Source organism: Perca fluviatilis, chromosome 22 (assembly GCF_010015445.1).
Source record: "Perca fluviatilis chromosome 22, GENO_Pfluv_1.0, whole genome shotgun sequence".
Taxonomy (NCBI): Eukaryota; Metazoa; Chordata; class Actinopteri; order Perciformes; family Percidae; genus Perca; species Perca fluviatilis.
The window spans coordinates 13,936,012-13,942,011 of NC_053133.1; the positions used below are offsets into that span (position 1 = coordinate 13,936,012).

Sequence of the window (6,000 nt, forward strand, 5' to 3'; positions counted from 1 at the left end):
TCCTCGCAGAAAATAAAGCCACAATGAGTGTTTGAAAATAATGCCGCCAGGCAAGCAACAAAGCTTTCAGAGCTGACCTTGATGGAAAGAGATGTAACTCCACTTCATCGTGCAGACTTTTGTGAGGATAAAGAACAGATTCTATGGGGTTGCATTTTGAATCCCACTTGATGACTTCGTCACAATCTCTATGGAAACTGTCATGACACTTTGGCCTTTAAAGAACAGAAGTGCCGTGGATGATAAACTTTTATTTTGCCAACATTTTCAGTTCTTTTGTGACTGACGGGGCACTAAGGTCCCCTGCAGGAAACCTTGGGAGTAGCCATAGCAACATTGTGCCATCTCACTAAATAACTTGAGAACGCTGGAAAAGAAAAGAAAAGCTTGTTTACTTACACCCTGGCAACTTTATCTGTTATGTAGGAATAGGTCAGACATGTATCTGAATATGCTACTGGCACAAATAAGCAAAAATCCCACTAAAAAAAGTGCCTAAATATTTGGAATCAGCATCTTCCTACATGTGGCATGATTCTCCGGAGCTACAGTCTTGAAATCAGAAGTGGCAGCAAGAACAAGGGAGGAATGAGATAATGGCAAAGTGGTTGTGATGTATAAATAACTTGTGGTGGTGAGAGGACAAAGCAAGCACAGCAGGGAAGAACAGCAAAGCACTTCAGCGATTGTTTGAGTCCCCAAGTTTACTTGTATAAGAGCAATAAATCATCCACTGAGGAGAATATGTACAATCGGGGCTTCCATGCAATTGACAGCCAATAAAGTCAGATCCGTTAAGAGGCTGTGTACAGGGACAAACTATCTCAAAGCCCCATCTTGCTGGTGTCAGATGAATAAGTAACCAAAGGGCCTTAAAGAGCACCGAGGGGCCAGAGGGTAATGGCTGTTTGGTTTACACGTGCATGATAATGCCTTTCACTTTCACTCCCGACAGAGCTCGACCCCGAGGGGACGCCGAATCACAAAGGTCGACGACAATGGGCTTGTCATTCAATTGGTTTCCATGGCGACCACACAACCCGCTGAGGCCACCGGGGTCATTTTCATCATGAAACCCTCCTGCCTGGGACTAATTGCTGTGTTTGTGCTGGTGTTCTGTGTCAGTGCTCGGGCAAATTCCCAACCCAGTGCAAATATCAATCACGCTAATCATATGCTGCTTTTCACTAGGCGCTGGAATGTGTGGCTGGTTTACATTACTGCCGGCTCATCTGCATCTGCTGCTCATCTTTGTTATGACTCAGGAGCGTAAGTGTTAATGTTGAACAGGGGCAGGGCTGCAACTAACAATTATTTCCATTAGCAATTAATATGCCAATTATTTTCTCAATTAACCAATTCATTCTGGTCTGTAAAGTGTCAGAAAACACACATCACAGTTTCCCAAAACCCAAGTTGACATATTAAGTTTTCTTGTTTTATCCAACCAACAGTCCAAATATATTAAATGTACTACTATTAAAGATAAAGGAAACCAGCAAATATTCACATCTGATAAACTGCAACCAGACAATGTTTGTAATTTTTGCTCTTAAAAATATCAAAGTAGTTGCAGAAATGGATAATCGCCATTTCGTTGCAACTCCAATGTTGTTTTTGCTCCTTGCAGTGTTTCTCTTGCACTTCAGTTGCAATATAAACTGGCAACTTTTGCCAAAAGGCATCATGTCACATGATTCCTTGATTCAGCATTTTCATCCCTCTCATTTTGTATTTCTTTTTCACCTCTTTTCCCTCTCTTCTCCTAGGGGATTTTAGCATCTGACGTCTAATAAAGGCCTGGACGCTGTGAGTCCAAAGTAATTCTACCATCTGTTTTTTTCCATTGGTAAGCACAGTGCGACAGGATGGATGAGCCACAGCATCCTCGTGGGTCTGAGGCCATAAGATCAGAGGAAGCTGACTGTGTTTATCAGAACTGCAACTTTCAAGTCCCTGAAAGGTAGCACGACCTAAACAGCTACAGAGCCGTATGAATTCCAATGAAATGGAAAAGACTGCTCAGGGTGCTTTATACTCTGGACACAACATCTGAGTAAGAAATTTGCATGTTCTCTAAAAAGGTGCTCGCCTTAGGCTTAAAAAAACAAACAGTGGTGAATAAGTAGGGGTGGGAATCACCAGAGGCCTCATGATACGATATCATCACGATACTTATGTCACAATTCAATATTATTGCGATTTTAAACATATTACAATATATTGCAATTTATTACCTTTTTTCCAACTTCAAATTTTTCCCAATTTCAAATGATGTCCCCAAAAGGAAACTTTGTCAACATCTGCTTTATCTAAAAAGATAAATTTCTCTGTTTGTTCATCTCAATTTTATTGTTGCAAAATGGAATTGTCAAGCAGACAAACTGACCAACACATATATAATAAAAGATTGATACTTGGCGTCTGTGTATCGATACAGTATTGCCACAGAAAATATCGCAATATTATGCTGTATCAATCCCCCACCCCTATGAACAAGTGGCTTAGTTAACAATTATGTCCGGTTAATCGTACACCAATCAGCACGATCATGGCTGGAGATTAGCATTTAACTAAATCTGCTGCAGGGCTGGTAAGAGCCAATGACAAAGCCGCAGGCTAACTGAGGAGTACACGAACCACATACATTATCTCCTTCCCAACACCAATCACGTTTTTCACCTATAGCACAAACACAGCTTCTACTATTGTATATTCACCTTGTCTAATCTACCCCGCTCACAGACAAATAGTACACCGGATGCAGTTTGACGATGGCTTTTGTGGAAGAGAAATGCTTGGTTTCGTTGGGAATAAAACGAAAGTTCAAATGAAGCATTTCAACTTGTTTGATAGTTTCACAAAACCGTAAAAACATTCAAGGACTCGGCTCTAGCTCTATTGTGCGGGAAGCTGAATATTTGAGGTGTAAGGTGTATGACTGGAAGGTCTGACCTCCTCAACAAAAGGATGTGCAGAATTAAAGAAACTTATAGCACGGATTTTCATTTTCATTAAATGTGAAATACAAGCATATACAAATACAAGTGGACACAATCAGCATTGTCTCATGAAGGGCATACATTCTGTTCATCTCCTTGGCGACGGTGACATCATTTTACCAAATGCAAAGACTAAACTACACAAAGCAGTACAAACTATTTAAAGGTCACATCTAAAAGCAGAGACAACTGATAAAACAATTAGTATATGCAAAAATCTTAACACAATTAAAAACTGAACACACACACATTCCCCTATTTGCATTTGGGCTCTCAAAGCAGAGTTTCTTTTCTATACTATTTCCCTTTTTATAACCATGAGCAGTCATATTATATATACATGATTGTACTCCTGCACATGCTGCAGTGAATGCAGAAGACTTGTGCTGCCGAGAGTATGGGTTATAATACCAGACCCTGATCAATTGTCATAAGATATTGAGAAAGGAAAGGAGTTTGTAAAATGTAAAGATCTGATGATGGGGGTACTGGTGATGGTTGCACTCTGCCAGCACCACCAAGTGGTCAGACATCGCAAACCAGATGCAAAACTTCTAAAACTGGTATTTTATATTGTGGGGTATTGGATTTGTCAATTATTTCATTTTGGTTGCTGTAAGATTCTGGCATATTCCCACTCTGCAACATGCTTTAACCTATTTTATCTTGTGATTTGACTGTGAAATACGATATGACAAGCAGTAAAAGTCATGGGGTTATTTTCAGGAGAAAACAAATACCTCGCATTTAGAAACGCAATGTCTACAAAACTGTAACATATCTGAATAGTATATGCAATCTATAATAAAATGTGCTTCTTCTTACCAAGTGAGGTGCCCAATTCCCGTTCATCTAGTAGGGAGCGAAGCTGCGTGTCTTGTCCCGGTGAGAAGAGTGGTATGGAGAAACAAAAAATAAAGATGAGCTGAAGATGATATATCCTCCGTTCTGTTGCGTCTCTTGCCAGAAATCGACCTCAGTAAAACTCCTTTCTCTGCAGAGATTCCTCTGTGCTCTCTCTCTCTCGTCCCTCCGGAGTCCTGCGTGCTATTTCTGCCCCACAGAGAAACACTCTTTGCCGATGGCTCCTCGGTGGTTTGTAATCGGACACCGCACTGTCGCGCTGCGCCACAGACAATGTGCCTCCGCTCTTGAGGGGGGTGGGGGGCGCGGGTGCCAAAAAGCAACGGCGCAAAACAAAACTGTCCTTCAAGTAAAACAGTGAGATCTTGTGCACACAAAAAAACCAAGCGGATCGGAGGTGGGAAATGGGTCCAATGCTGCTCTCAGCCACAGCTGCGCATCTCACGAGCAGGGTTTTGGATGGCTGAGGAGTGCGCAAACACTTCGCGCGTCCACTCCAGCACCGAGGAGAAACGTGGCAGCGGCGCACAGCTGTTCTGCAGGTGGAGGAGAGGAATACAGCCCACAAACCGCGCGAGCTACAAGTGGGTTGGCTAAGTTTTGCACAGTTTGAGCTATTTTGACATATCTACCTCAATATGGTTCTCTATTGATTCCAGCAGTTAAATTCCACTGTGGTTTGTCTCTTCCAGGGAGGTCAGAGGTCAACATCAGTTTTAGAAAAGCACTCTCCCCTTGAGCATTTGCATGTAAATCTGGGAGTTTTACATTACATTTGGATGTATAAACCTTGTTATAGACAGCCTAAAACTTTCAGTTTAGAGTCTTTTCACCTGCAAATCCTCGCGCTCTGTGACAGAGCTGGTAAGGATCCCTTTTCACCCCATCATACATAGGCCTATCTGTAATCACTGGGGCCCAGCTGTCTAATGCTGTGATGAAGTGTTGAAGCTACACAAAGCACAAAACATATTTTAACAGAGAAAATGAGCAGTAGAGAGAGAAAAATGATCGTTTTTAGAAAGTAAATGTATGTCATGTCATGTGAGTGTGTGCATGCGTGCATGTGCATTTGTGTGTGTGTGTGTGTGTGTGTGTGTTGGGGGGGAGCCAGATAGAGAGTGACAGCGCTGTGTTTCTGTGCCTTTGTGTATTTTAATAGACACCCCCAGTTCAATTACCTATTAATCCTCCGGTGAATGAAGGCAGCCTCTATCAAGCTCCAAAAGCCCAAATAGTGTCGTACACAGCTTTAGGGCTATGACAGCAAGTGTGTGTCTGTCTTTTTGACAGACGCGTAGCGGAGTCAACAACAGCCTGTTAATACGCCTCTTCGTTCAACATGAACGTGCTTCTGTGAATGCCCCGGCTCCTGTATACCCACATCTATATTCAAATCAGGTAATTTTCATAAAAATGTTGCTACCCACGAGTGGAAGTAAAGCTGAGATTTACATTTCAAGTGGCGTCCATGCAACTCTGGGAATTGCGTGGGTAACCTTTTCCTTTCTCTTGCTGCACAGGGAGTCGCAAAGGGAGCTTTCTTAAAATATTAGAACAGATTGGATTAAGGTATGGCACGCCAAAGGCCGTGACAGTGCTTGACAAAACAATAAACTTAGTTCTCAAATGTTAGTTAGAAAATCATCATATATAGCCTACTTTCATCCACTGAAAGTGCTGTGACCTCCAGAACTTTCTCCTTGCTTCAAGAATTGCAGTCTCTTTTACTCTGCATGGTTTGCTCTCTGCCGTGCAATAAAGTGTATCCCACAGAGCTCCAGCTAAGCTTCAGAGTGAGGCTTTAGCTGCCTGAGTTGCACCGAGAGAGGAGGTTTCATCAGTAAAAATAACGCGGTGTCTCTGAATGAGCCATCATACTCAATGATGGATGCTTTTGAGTACATTACTTCATGATGGGAGGCCTGAGACAATGAATCAAAACGACTCTCAAGTCTCATTTGGTGTGTGTGTGTTTGTGTGTGTGGCCACCATTGTTGATCAGCATTCCTGTTTTGATGTCAAGCGAACTCAAGTTGCCAGGCAACCACAAAAAATTCAGTTTCAGAAGGAGCCTATGTTTCACCTGGTCGTATAAGATCTCAGCAGGATGTATTTGTGTGTGTGTGTGTGT

General features: G+C 42.2%; 1 protein-coding gene across 2 annotated transcripts in view; it reads right to left on the reverse strand.

Moving 5' to 3' along the window:
• sema5a (sema domain, seven thrombospondin repeats (type 1 and type 1-like), transmembrane domain (TM) and short cytoplasmic domain, (semaphorin) 5A) overlaps positions 1–4,370 on the reverse strand; it is a 116,924-nt gene extending 112,554 nt beyond the window's left edge. Inside the window, exon 1 of one of the 2 annotated variants that reach the window (XR_005637996.1) lies at positions 3,828–4,370. The gene's annotated coding sequence lies outside the window, so the exon portion shown is untranslated. The remainder of the gene's footprint in view (positions 1–3,827) is intronic. The other variant, XM_039790515.1, reaches the window with a different exon arrangement.
• Between the last annotated feature and the right edge of the window lie 1,630 nt (positions 4,371–6,000).